This window comes from Populus trichocarpa, chromosome 17 (assembly GCF_000002775.5).
Source record: "Populus trichocarpa isolate Nisqually-1 chromosome 17, P.trichocarpa_v4.1, whole genome shotgun sequence".
Classification (NCBI taxonomy): domain Eukaryota; kingdom Viridiplantae; phylum Streptophyta; class Magnoliopsida; order Malpighiales; family Salicaceae; genus Populus; species Populus trichocarpa.
In genome coordinates, this window is record NC_037301.2 from 7,145,931 (window position 1) to 7,160,864 (window position 14,934).

A 14,934-nucleotide genomic window follows, 5' to 3' on the forward strand; every position below is an offset into this window, starting at 1 on the left:
TACCATACTTACAAATTTTATCAGGTATTCATGATGCTAACTTATGTTGACAACAAATCAAGTTCCTCTCATAATAACGATGTCGGCCGAAGACTATGAAGGATCAAATATTTGATGTACCAAGTGTTATACAACACAAATCTAGATTAACCATTTAACAAGCAAGGTATTAAGGATTAATAAGATAAAAATGATAAGACATGTTAATAGCAAACTTGTTTAGGATTTAAGCATTGAAGTCCATGTTGAGTTCATATTATACTTATTCTAACACCATTAGTGAAACCTTGTCACCTTGACATAATTAACTTAGCTAGACATTATGAAGAAGAAAAACATAAATAAACAATATAAGAACATAAACATGATATAAGTTAACTAAGTATAGTAAAGGAAATGAAAAGCATGAACAAGAGATTAATGAAAATAAAACTTAAGCATTACAACAATAAAGAGAGAGCAAGAACATGATCTTGATCTTAGAACCAAGCTTTTTAAATGAATGGAAAATGCCTCCTTTTATAGGCTAAAATTCAGAACTATTCATTTGGTAATTGATTATTGATGTAGTGGCCAACTATTGATTTAGTGGACTTGGTGGACAGCAGCACTCAAGCACTTTGGCTGGATGAAATGACATTGATCCATTCAGAATTTGGCAAAGTGTTCCTCATGAAAGTTGTTGGCAATCATCTTATCTTTTGACCCATAAAATGTCAGAGCATTTGGATAACTAGAGCTCGAGATATGGCTAAAATACTGAGTAGTGCTGTTGGTGGACGTGGTGGATAGACCTCAAGCTCTTGTCTGGACAAAATGTCATTGTTACCATCCTAATTGGAGAAAACATTCTTCATGAAAGTTGTTGGAAATGGTCTTTTCCTTCCACCCACCAAATCTCACGTCATTTGGCCTTCTAGAACTCCAGATATCGGTAAAATTCTAAGCAGTGTTTGGGCTGGATTACAGGACAGATTCTGACTTCTCTTTTGTGGCCAAACTTTGAATTTGAAAACGGCAGATTTGGGTCTTACACTATTAATGAACATTGTAGGCCTATTTCTTAGCTTTCCATCCATATAAATTAAGCTGAAATCCAAGATCTACAGCTCCAGATATGACCCAATAACTGAACAGTGTTCCAATTTGAATTGAATCGATATCTCCTTTCTAATCTTAGCCGTTTCTTTGTCCTTTCACTTTCAATAGTTAATCACATCAATCAATCCTTTGAATTATGAGATATGCCTGCATTTAAAATGAACATTTACCATAAATTAAAGCTATCTTATATTATCAGATCTATTATTATAAAACATGCTCTAGTTAAGGAGTTATTAATACTTCAAGTGCAAAATGATGATATGAAACCTTGATAAAAATGCACTTTTAAGTACTAATCACCTAACACTTTACAACAAATGACCATGGCAACTAATGCATATAAAACCCAAACTGGAACCTCAAACAAAGCTATAACGGAGCTCCTTATAATTGGATTTTTTTTTTATCAATTAAAAGGATGGTGGGATTACCATCTCACCAAAACCCAACACCTTGAGATCCTTAACTCTATCCAAAAGACTGAAGACCAAACACTCATCCTTGACTTTAACAAAAACACCATCCAAGATGCAGTTTAAACCCTTATTTTAACCATTTCTCTATATTTTGTAAGAGATCCTTCTAATCTCAAAGACAAAAATGTTGAACTCTTTTCCAACCTTAGATGTAAAAAACTCAGTGACTTCCAATGTTACAAAAACATTTTCCTCACTCGTGTCATACTTCGATAAGATTCAATTCAACCTTTCTAAAATGAAAAATTCCTTACTGGATTGGCCCTTCTAGGAGAAAGAGTTAGAAACAAAATTAAAGATAATTCTGTCTCCAAAATAGTCCCTTATGACTAGTTAACATATGGGGAGCTTGTTAGTTTTACCTAAAAAGAAGGTCTTAATATTTGTCAAGACCTTAAACTTTAAAAATACCTCAAGTGGGAGATGAGAAGACCTCAACAAATATTGGATAGTTTTTGTCAACAATTTGATTTGTCCCTACCAAAGCCAACTTGTAATGGTTCATGCTTCAAACCTACCACCTCAAAGCCAAATAAGCAACCTCATAAAAGAATAGCTCACAAATATAAAAAAAATATTTCTATACCAAATGTCATAACCCAATTCTGGGTTATTCCCCAAAAATCAATTTCTTTTTTCAAAATAAAAATAAAAAAAATAAAATAAAGGTTGACAACGTTGAGAAAGCAGACCGGGAAATCAAGCTGCAATTTTTGAAGGAAATTCAAGGCCTAATTGTACCCCATTGTGCCAAAAAATAGAGGAAAAAAAATGCAAATTCAAGGTTAAATTAAATGATTATTGGACGAATTTGCATAAAAATTAAGTCCAATGACATAATTAAATTTTTAATAGGCCAATTTGATTTAATCATGGGCCAAATTGAATTTTAATTATGTTTAAGAATTAATTTGGGTCCAATTGAAGGATTTAATTAAGTGCAAGGACTTAATTATACTTTAAATGGGTCAAATTAATTTTATTTGGGACTTAATTGGTGAAAAATTAAGTTTGGGAGCCTAATTTAGGCTTAATTGAGAAGATTGGAATTTTAAGAGACCAAATTTAATTTTTATCAAGTTAATTGATTGAAATTAGGGGCCACATTGCAAGAAAATTGAAGTTTTGGGGTCAATTAGGGGCTAAATTGAAGAAATCCGAGACTAAGGACCATATCGCAATAGGCGCGTAACTTTGGGGCTCCAATTGAAGTTCATCAGAGGCTTAATTGCAAAAGTTTAGGGTCAATTAGAGGTTCAATTGAAAGCAATTTAAAGAGGGAGGACTGAAATGAACTTTGGTACTGTTCATCTTCTTCTTTAAATCTCTGAAATAACTGCTCAGGTTACCTACTTTGCAGGTGCATTTAATGCACCTAACGTCCACCAAATTTAACCAAACGTGCACGAAAATGATCCTCTACAGTTTCTCTACAGCTCCATGTCTATAGTTCAGTGTGAATGACAATTAATCGGTGCCGGCGTCGGCCTAAACATGCCAACTCAGGTAGCTTTTTCTGCAGATTTGACAGTGCACCATGCCTACTTTGAGCTAACGGATGAGATCCTTCCCAACAGAATCAAGGGCTGAAATTTTACCCCGGTGTAGACGAGATTACCCTCTTCCACCGCCCATAAATAAAGGCTCCATTGGTGACCCGGGGGAAGAGAAAATCGGGTCCAAAATCAGCCAAAAAACCAGTCATTTTCCTTGTTTCTGCAACTTTTCTCTCTTTCCTCTCCCTCTCTCTCCACCGTGGCCTTCAGCCACCACCACTCTCATCACCGGTCTTCCCACCATCAACTCCACCACAGGAAGCCAACACAACCACCAACCGACCACCAAGAGCCACCGTCGGTTTCTCTCTCCTCTCTGCGGCCCCTCCCGTTTTCTTCTTCTTCTTTTGCTTCCTCTACCACCGACCTCCACCGCCACAACCAGCTTTACCACCGTCATTTCCATCAACCCAGCTCCTCACCAGTGGCAGAGCAGCAACCGTGACCTTCTCTCTCTTCTCCTTCCAGCCTTTCTCTCTCCTCTGCAACTTTTTTCTTCTTCCTCCCACAGCCGCCTCCGGCCACCATCACCTCAATCGACGCCTCCTGAGCCACCGGCCGAACCACCTCATCACGTCCGAGACCCCCACGCCAGACAACTTCCTTCTCCCTGCTTTGCCTCTTGCTTCCTCGTCGTGGCCGCTGCATGCAGAATTCATTTTTGCATGCAGCAGCTAATTAATTAACCCATGGTTTGGGTCAGGCCAGTTATGGCCCAGCCCAAGTGGCTGGGTCTGGCCCGGCCCGGCCCCCATTTAAAAAAAATCCAAAAAAATTTCAAAAATCATTTAAAAAAATTTTGTGATTTTTCTTGCATTTTTTTCTACCAATTATGCATAATATCGGGTTGTATATTTACACTGTAAAATACAAATCTGGTATTAAAATACCTGGTTTTCTCCGAAATATTTCAAAAAGAAAAAAAAATATTTCAAAACATTTTCAAAAAGAAAAAAATATTTTGTTGCATACGGCTAAATCCTAAAATTTTTCCAAGCATATTTTCATAAAAACAAAAAAAAAAAACAAAAATTGAATCTTTTTTCATGTAAAAAAAAAATTCCAAAAATGGATATCGTAATCAGTTTATGATTATCCATTAGGATTTGGCCAACATGTCAAAAATATTTTTTCTAATCTTTTTTTAAGATCTCGATGTAGACTTTAATATTTGTGGGGTGTAAAATTACACGATAAAGTACACCCTTGAGTATTAAAGATACAAGGTGTAAATAAATGCGATGCTAAAAATTCAGACTTTAGAACGGTTAGGATTTAACCTGATAAGGTAGAGACTCTCTCATGAAGAGAGATCTGCCTTAAACCTTAGAAAAGACCAACGAATAGAAATCTGACTTAGAAAAAAACAATCAAACAACAATGCAGCTTACCTTAGGTAGGGTGCACTGGGGGTGATGCGTCTTCCCCTTGCACAACCAGTCCCTTACCCAGACTCTCGCAGACCATAGGTTCCTAGTGACCATAATACTAGGTGGCGACTCCTGAACCTTAATCATAATTTTATAATTAAATCCAAAACCCTTCCCAACACACAACACCTCACACAAGAGGCACGACAAGAGCCTCTGCCTTCGCTAGACGACGTCGCCCCGCGACAGGATGGCGACTCCGCTGGGGACCACCTTGTCTGGTCAGACTAAGCTTTGCTTGTTTGATTATTTGCCTTTTTGTTGGTCTTTAATTTTAGCTCGTATTTTTACTACTTTAGCATGTATTTTAATTTTGCGAATAAACCTAATTCTAGGTTAGGTGGGGAGTAGCGGTCTGCCTCATGACTTTCAGTTGGGGTTCAGATTCGTGAAACATCCAACTATAAGCTGAGTGTTTACTCGGTAATGGCGGTCACACTATGCCCCAACCATTTATTGTAAACCCCTATACTGCCTTCACGTGAGGTGGTCACTGGCAGTTCATAGACCCTTTTAAGACTAGGTAGAAAGCCTACCTATCATGCAATGACCTAGAACCTTCCTTTAAGCATGAAGTCCCTATATATTCATTTTGCATAGGTTTTTGCCATTCATACCCAATGTGCATACATTTGCATCCACACACATCCATCCATCCATCCATTGTAAATAACATACATACTTGCATCAGGTTGAAATATAGGTCCCCAAAGAGCCTACAACACCTGACTCCGAGCAAGAAACATGGAAGGTGAAGAGCGTGTTTACCATGACGCCCATTTCCAAGAAGAGCTAGAGTCTTTGAAAGCAAGCGTGGCTCGCCTCACTAGCTTACTTGAGCAAACATTTAGAAATGCCTCTGGTGAAAGCCCTTCCAACCGGCCATCTATTTTTATTCAGCTTCCGGAAACAAATTAACCTGAAGAAACATTGAGTAAAGATGGTCAAAACCCCCCATACAATCCAGCATTTGTGCACTCAATGCCACCAGCATCAGCCCCTGCAGTCATAGATCCATTTGCCAATGAGTCCCACAAGACCAAGTCATCCAATGGCATTGATCAAGATAAGATGGCAGCATTGGAAGCCCGAATCAGAGCCATTGAAGGGGTAGACTTATATGATCCAGTACAGGCAGCATAAATGTGTCTGGTTCCAAATGTGGTTGTCCCGAAAAAGTTCCGTGTTCCTGAATTCATCAAATATACTGGAACACAATGCCCCATGACTCATCTCAAATCCTATTGCAATAAAATGGCAGAAGTAGTACACGATGAAAAACTACTGATACACTTTTTCCAAGATAGCTTAAGTGGGGCGGCATTGAGCTGGTATATGAGATTGGACAACACAAAGATCCAAAAATGGAAAGACTTGGTGGATGCTTTTGTCAAGCAATACAAGTACAATATGGACATTGCTCTTGATAGAACCAGTCTGTCCAATCTAGAGAAAAGGGACAAGGAAAGCATAAGGGAATATGCTCAAAGATGGAGAGATCTAGCTGCTCAGGTGCATCCCCCACTTTTGGACAAAGAGATGGTCACTCTATTTGCCAACACGCTTAAAGACCCATACTATGAGCATGTGATGGGTAGTTCGGCCCAACAATTCACTGATGCTGTGGTAGTAGCTAAGCGCATAGAGCAAGGAGTAAAGAGTGGTAAAATCTTTGCACTTGTGGAGAAAAGGGGCTTCGAAGGTAAAAAGAAAGGGGTTGACCATGTTGAGGGTAGGAAGAAACCATTTCAAAAATACCACACTCCATCCTTTTCACCCCAAATCACCAACATCAATCTCAACTCTTCTTTTCCTGCCAAAAAACCTGAGCCTCAAACCAAACACCAAAGAGCCCAAGAACAACTACCTCCATTACTGCTGCCCTTAAATGAAATGTACCTAAAGCTACTGAGCATCGGGCAAATAGCTCTAGAACCCCTGACAGCTCTGCAACCACCTTACCCTAATTGGTACAAGCCAGATCTCACTTGCGAGTACCATGCTGGCACCGCGGGACATAGTATTCATACTTGCAGTGCCTTTAAGAAGAGGCTCATGCATTTGATTAAATTTGGATGGATAACCTTCGAAGGAACTCCTAACATGAGTTCGAACCCTCTACCCAATCATGCTTCAAGTACTTGATCGGTGAATGCACTGGAGGTGGAATGCTCCGGAAACCTCAAAGCACTGATGGCAAGAGTAGGGTGTGAAGAAGGTAGTGGGCACTCTCGACGATAGGGAACAAAGTTCTGTTATAGAATGGGAAGATGGAGCCTACCCAATTATTTTCTTTTGTTTGATCATGTTTGTTTCAACCTGTTTTAGTCTTATTGGCAATTTAGCTCATAATGCCACAAGATTTTCTTTGTCAAATGAACATTTCATGTTAATAAAATCATGTGGTTTTCTGTGTTCATGATGTACCTTCATGCAAATAACATACTGAGTACACCTTTTACTCACAAAACCACTACACCAAGAATTTTTTGGTGCTTTCCCTTTTTTTCCTCTCCCAAAAAAAAAAAAACAAGCATGACCCCATATTTTCACAAGGATTTTTAGGAAATCAAAGTTTTAATACAAAACAAAAATCAAATTGGTGTTTGTTCTAATAAACAAGTTTTGAAAATTCAAGTGATATCCTAACACTTAAAACCTGAAAGACAACCCAAACACCATGAGATAATTTCAAAGTTGAGTTTTGACTGCATGAATAATGAGAAACCATTTTGCATATTCGCATGTGAGAAAGCAAAGCTTGTCGATTCTAACTGCATGCATTTGAAATGAAGAAAGGCCATCTTTGATCATCCTTTCACAATGCTAAAAATCCCTTGTAGTCCCCTTTTGAGCCTAATAACTTTTTCTTGAAAAATAACCTTGCTAGAATTACACCCTATACTGGGGGGCAAGTGCAAAAAAAATCCTTAATGACTAAAAGTGCTCAAACAACTCTGGGGGGCATAAAAAAATCCTCAACGATAAAAGTGCTCAAACAACACTAGGGGGCATGAAAGAAAATCCTTAATGATCAAAAGTGTCCAAACAAAGCTGGGGGGCATGAAAGAGTTCCAAAAATATTTGAGCATGCCACAAAAATCACTAATATAATGATGCTCAAAACCAAAAGAAGAAAAAGCCTAATATTGGGGGGCACCGTGGACCATTTTGCAAATCAATTCCAAGGTCTAGAAATTCATGAACCAAAAAAGAGTTTGGGATATAAGCACTAGTGATCATTAGTCTTAAAATCTCTTAAACACCTTTTGAGCCTATAAATATCCTTTTTCTTCATAGCCAAGAGCCAAATCCTATATTACGTGCCCAATCAAGCCCTTTCTAATCAAAGGCAAGCAATTTGGATCGACAGGCTTTGCTTTCCCATGTGAAACAAGTCATTATTCATGCAAGTAAAATGAATGCTTTGAAAACTGGTTCTTTGAAACCCTCAAATTGAAGCTTGAACCCTTTTGACCAAACACTTCACCAAAAGTAAAACAAAATTTTTCAACACTTATGCAAACCTATTTATGAGAATCGCTTGAATTTTTCAGAACAAGTTTGTTTTGAACAAACATCAAAATGATTTTTCGGAATAGCTTTGAAATTCCAAAAATTCTTCTTGAAAACAACCCCTTGTAAATCACCAGATCTTTTTCTGCATAACCTCATCCCCAAGGAAAACCCAAATTGAACACTTGGAGACATGATCAAACTAGGGGGCTATCCACCAAAACACATAGGGCTGGCTCCATGATTCCCTTTCTAAGAAAACATGAGATATAGAGCATAGCTGGCAATCCTTCAGATAAAGGTTTGTGGGCAAACAAGTATGTTGATCCCTCTTAGAGGTTAAGATCACAAGATATGACTCGAGTAAGCAAGAGCGGAAAAGCCATCAAAGCTTACTATCAAAGACTCAAACTTTTGAGAAAAGGAAAACTCCATGAAGAAAAGGGGACCTATATTTCTCAAGTAAGTATACATGCATATTAATCATGATGCATTACTTTCATCCTTGACAAATTGGTGTCTCATTGTCACCTCTTTTTGAGCGGGCTGTTGAGCCCTCATCATTCAGATAGTGTGCTTTCTAGCACTATCTCCCTTTTGAATGCGCCTTTGAGCCATTATCTCCCGGGTATTGTGTTTTCTAACCATACCTCCTTTTGAGTGTGCCTTTGAGCCCTTGACCATCTTAGGTAGTGCGTTTCCTAACCTTACCTCTTTTTAAGTGCGCCTTCGAGCCCTCACCTTTTGGTTAGTGTGTTTTCTAACCCTGTCTCCTTTCGAGTGCGCTTTAGAGCCCTCGACCACCTTGGGTAATGTGTTTTCTAACCCTGCCTCCTTTTGAGTGCGCCTTAGAGCCCTCGACCATCTTAGGTAGTGCGTTTCCTAACCTTACCTCTTTTTGAGTGCTCCTGCGAGCCCTCACCGCATGGGTAGTGCGTTTTCTAACTCTGCCTCCTTTCGAGTGCGCCTTTGAGCCGTCACCTCTCAGGTAGCGCGTTTTCTAACCCTATCTCCTTTCGAGTGTGCTTTTCAGCCCTTGTTCCCCTTCAGGTCCTATCTCTTTTCGAACGCTCCTTTGAGCTTCCATCTCTTGAATAGTGCGTTTTAAACCCTATCATGTCATCTCTTCAAGACATTTCATTTCACCAGGGTAGGTCACCCATCACAATCAGACCTCTTTGAAAACTCTTTTCATCTTCTATCCGGGTCGGTTGCCCATTACAATAAAACCATTTTGAGAAATCCTTGCATTTCTCACCACTTTCAAAATTTGTCCATTTGGCCGGTTGCCCATTATAATGAAACCATTTTGAGAAATTCTCGCATTTCTCACCACCTTCAAAACCTTTCATTTGGGCAGGTCGCCCATTACAACAAGATCACTTTGAAAAATCTTTGCATTTTTCACCACTTTGAAAAATCTTCATGTTTTTCACCTGGGCAGGTCGCCCATTAAAACAAGACCACTTTGAAAAATCTCTATATTTTTCACCACTTTGAAAAATCTCTGCAAAATCTTTGTATTTTTCACCTGGGCAGGTCGCCCATTACAACAAGACCACTTTGAAAAATCTCTGTATTTTTCACCATTTTGAAAAAATCTTCGAAAAATCTTTGCGTTTTTCACCTAGGTAGGTCGCTCATTACAATAAGACCATCTCAAAAAAAAATTAATTTTCTCTAGGTAGTTCACCCATGACAATTCGACCACTTCAAATCTCTGAATTTTCAAAAAAAAAATCTTCCAGTTTTTACTTTGAGTGCGCTTTCTAGCCCTCAATAGAATTCATCATTTCTCAATATGATGAGTCCATCATCTCTCATTCTTCTTTTTCTTCTTTACAACGCTTACTATCTAAAGTTTATTACGAGACTTTCTATCGTAAGCATTGTAAAGAGGGGGGCAACTGTCATAACCCAATTCTGGGTTATTCCCCAAAAATCAATTTCTTTTTTCAAAATAAAAATCAAAAAATAAAATAAAGGCTGGCAATGTGGAGAAAGCAGACCGGGAAATCAAGCTGCAATTTTTGAAGGAAATTCAAGGCCTAATTGTACCCCATTGTGCCCAAAAATGGAGGAAAAAAATGCAAATTCAAGGTTAAATTAAATGATTATTGGATGAATTTGCATAAAAATTAAGTCCAATGACATAATTAAATTTTTAATAGGCCAATTTGATTTAATCATGGGCCAAATTGAATTTTAATTATGTTTAAGAATTAATTTGGGTCCAATTGAAGAATTTAATTAAGTGCAAGGACTTAATTATACTTTAAATGGGTCAAATTAATTTTATTTGGGACTTAATTGGTGAAAAATTAAATTTGGGAGCCTAATTTCGGCTTAATTGAGAAGATTGGAATTTTAAGAGACCAAATTTAATTTTTATCAAGTTAATTGATTGAAATTAGGGGCCAAATTGCAAGAAAATTAAAGTTTTGGGGTCAATTAGGGGCTAAATTAAAGAAATCCGAGACCAAGGACCATATCGCAATATACGCGTAACTTCGGGGCTCCAATTGAAGTTCATCAGGGGCTTAATTGCAAACGTTTAGGGTCAATTAGAGGTTCAATTGAAAGCAATTTAAAGAGGGAGGACTGAAATGAACTTTGGTACTGTTCATCTTCTTCTTTAAATCTCTGAAATAACTGCTCAGGTTACCTACTTTGCAGGTGCATTTAATGCACCTAACGTCCACCAAATTTAACCAAACGTGCACGAAAATGATCCTCTGCAGTTTCTCTACAGCTCCATGTCAATAGTTCAGTGTGAATGACAATTAATCGGTGCCGGCGTCGGCCTAAACATGCCAACTCAGGTAGCTTTTTCTGCAGATTTGACAGTGCACCATGCCTACTTTGAGCTAATGGATGAGATCCTTCCCAACAGAATCAAGGGCTGAAATTTTACCCCGGTGTAGACGAGATTACCCTCTTCCACCGCCCATAAATAAAGGCTCCATTGGTGACCTGGGGGAGGAGAAAATCGGGTCCAAAATCAGCCAAAAAACCAGTCATTTTCCTTGTTTCTGCAACTTTTCTCTCTTTCCTCTCCCTCTCTCTCCACCGTGGCCTTCAGCCACCACCACTCTCATCACCGGTCTTCCCACCATCAGCTCCACCACAGGAAGCCAACACAACCACCAACCGACCACCAAGAGCCACCGTCGGTTTCTCTCTCCTCTCTGCGGCCCCTCCCGTTTTCTTCTTCTTCTTTTGCTTCCTCTACCACCGACCTCCACCGCCACAACCAGCTTTACCACCGTCATTTCCATCAACCCAGCTCCTCACCAGTGGCAGAGCAGCGACCGTGACCTTCTCTCTCTTCTCCTTCCAGCCTTTCTCTCTCCTCTGCAACTTTTTTCTTCTTCCTCCCACAGTCGCCTCCGGCCACCATCACCTCAATCGACGCCTCCTGAGCCACCGGCCGAACCACCTCATCACGTCCGAGACCCCCACGCCAGGCAACTTCCTTCTCCCTGCTTTGCCTCTTGCTTCCTCGTCGTGGCCGCTGCATGCAGAATTCATTTTTGCATGCAGCAGCTAATTAATTAACCCATGGTTTGGGTCGGGCCAGTTATGGCCCAGCCCAAGTGGCTGGGTCTGGCCCGGCCCCCATTTAAAAAAAAATCCAAAAAAATTTCAAAAATCATTTAAAAAAAATTTGTGATTTTTCTCGCATTTTTTTCTACCAATTATGCATAATATCGGGTTGTATATTTACACTGTAAAATACAAATCTGGTATTAAAATACCTGGTTTTCTCCGAAATATTTCAAAAAGAAAAAAAATATTTCAAAACATTTTCAAAAAAAAAATATTTTGTTGCATACGGCTAAATCCTAAAATTTTTCCAAGCATATTTTTCATAAAAACAAAAAAAAAAACAAAAATTTCATCTTTTTTCATGTTAAATTTTTTTTCCAAAAATGGATATCGTAATCAGTTTATGATTATCCATTAGGATTTGGCCAACATGTCAAAAATATTTTTTCTAATCTTTTTTTAAGATCCCGATGTAGACTTTAATATTCGTGGGGTGTAAAATTACACGATAAAGTACACCCTCGAGTATTAAAGATACACGGTGTAAATAAATGCGATGCTAAAAATTCAAACTTTAGAACGGTTAGGATTTAACCCGATAAGGTAGAAACTCTCTCAGGAAGAGAGATCTGCCTTAAACCTTAGAAAAGACCAACGAATAGAAATCTGACTTAGAAAAAAACAATCAAACAACAATGCAGCTTACCTTAGGTAGGGTGCACTGGGGGTGATGCGTCTTCCCCTTGCACAACCAATCCCTTACCCAGACTCTCGCAGACTATAGGTTCCTAGTGACCATAATACTAGGTGGCGAATCCTGAACCTTAATCATAATTTTATAATTAAATCCAAAACCCTTCTCAACACACAATACCTCACACAGGAGGCACGACAAGAGCCTCCGCCGTCGCAAGATGACGTCGCCTCGCGACACCAAAACTGAACTTTACTACAAAAAGACCACAAAACCTTTCCAATCAATATCAAAACCCAAACCAAAATTTGACCTTAGAAACATCACTTGTTACAAATGTGGCCAGAAAGGTCATACCTTTAGATTATGTCAGATCAATACAAAATTACATGAACTATATTTAGAGGAGGAAGTCATTCACTATATCCAAAGCCTTTTGATTAAGGCATCTGATACTGAATCCAACCTATCAGAACTTTTTGAAGAACTTTTCTAAATAAATGAGTTAGCAACATCCAATTCTAACTCAGAAACATCAAACCACACCACTTTAAAACAAATACATGTTTTAACCCAATATCAAGAGTTTATTCTTGAAACTATAAAAAAACTTGATGACTCTCAGCTACAAAAAACCTACCTAGATAAATTTCTAAGTTCTTTCAATAATTTAGAAACACCATAGCCTATCCAAAATTCTCAATAAAAAAAAGAAATCCAAACCTATTGTTACTATCCCAGATCTACAATCTAAAATCGAAACTCTTAATACTAAACTACAAAAGCTCAAACAAGCCCAACAAAAGACTGTTATTTTACAACACCGTCTCTTAAAATTAGAAAACCAATATGACTCCGAATCAGAAATAGAAGACCAAACCCTATATATATATATATATATAAAGTATGAGGCACAACCCTGGCCTAAAAAAATATAGAGCACGAGGCATAACCAGAGCTCATCAACTGATGGGTTATGATGTACCCCCGAGCTCACCAAACCCAAATGCAATTCATCTCCTTTAAAGTTTAAACACGCTATATGACACAACACAACTATAGACCTAGATGAGATGACACAACTTCCAAAAAGCCTAACAAGTATAACATAACTCCTTAATGACCTAATTGGCCAAAAAATTATAGTGACTATATAACAAGCTCGGAGTCACCTCTTAGCCAATAACGGCACACCTGAGTCTAAATACCCTGCCCTAAAATGCATTCATATTAACAAGGTCGGAGTCACCTCTTAGCCAATAAGGCCACACCTGGGTCTAAATACCCTACCCTAAAATGCATTCATATGCTTTTGATGCACCCACGTCATCCTGTCACAACTAGGCCCATTTGAGTGGTGTTAGTCACATTAGACGCGTTTAAGCCTAGTTGATGTTTCGTGTGTATGTGTGTGTATATATATATAACTTATTTTTTAAGAGAACACCACCACCCATAAAGACCTCCATCAAAATGATTGTTATTTGCCTAGGTGTTAGTCATTTCCTCTTTTCACCCTTATCATCATACATGTAGACATGGTTCATAGATATGAATATACTTTCATGAACGATGAGTTAAGTGTGACCACTTCTCTTATATTCTAGTATTCTCATTTACTTTGTTACCACACAAACACACAATACAACTTTTAAGGTTGTTTACTTAAACATCAAAAAATCCTTAAGCCCAACATAAAACTTTTTTTATAGACATTATCAAGTTTGATAGCCCATTTATGCCATTCTCGACTTAATACGAGCTTTAATAAAGCGTTATTCTTTTGGGATTTTCTTTGAACCTCGTTATACATGTACCATGTATGTGTGTATAAATTTAGCAAAAATAAAAACTTAAGTAAGACATGCCTAACCGATGGTTTACTAGTGTTAGGAATGAAATAAGGTTCAATAGAATTCTAAATTGGAGAGGCAACAAGATTTTAGTTCAACCTTTGTTATATAAGAAATGGCAAAAAAAAAAAAAAAGAGCTTCGGCACTCCCTTTATTTCAAAGAGAAAACAACTTAATGTTCAAATTAGCATGTCTTCTCTGTTAACATTTAAATTTAGGGAAGCAAATGGAGAGTTTTTATACACTACCATGTTTATAATCAGAACTTGATCTAAAACATGTTTGCGCATAGGAATGTGCAAAAATAATTAAGGAATATAATTTGATGCTTTCTCAAGTGCTGCGATATCAACTTCTTTAGGGAAAGAGGCACTAGGAGGGGATTGACACGATCAAAGAGTTGATGTCTTATTCCAAGTGCAGGAGTGTCGAAGTAATAAATAACCCGGCAAGACCGGGGTCGAACCACAGGGAGGTCAACTATATAAATTACAAATAAAGAAAAAGATTTGAAGAGAATAATAACAGAAAAGGAGTTGAAGAGAGTTTTGGGATGTGGTATTGATGTAAGGATTAAACAATGATAAAACATATGTCAATGTTAGAGGATTCACTAATGGTATTTCAAATAAATATAATATAAACTCTTTTTATTACTCAACTGGAAACCATATACAAAGGAGGTTCTAATCGGATGATTTATCGTTAATGGCTCATTATAAAGTATTAACATGATCATATTAATCATCTTATCT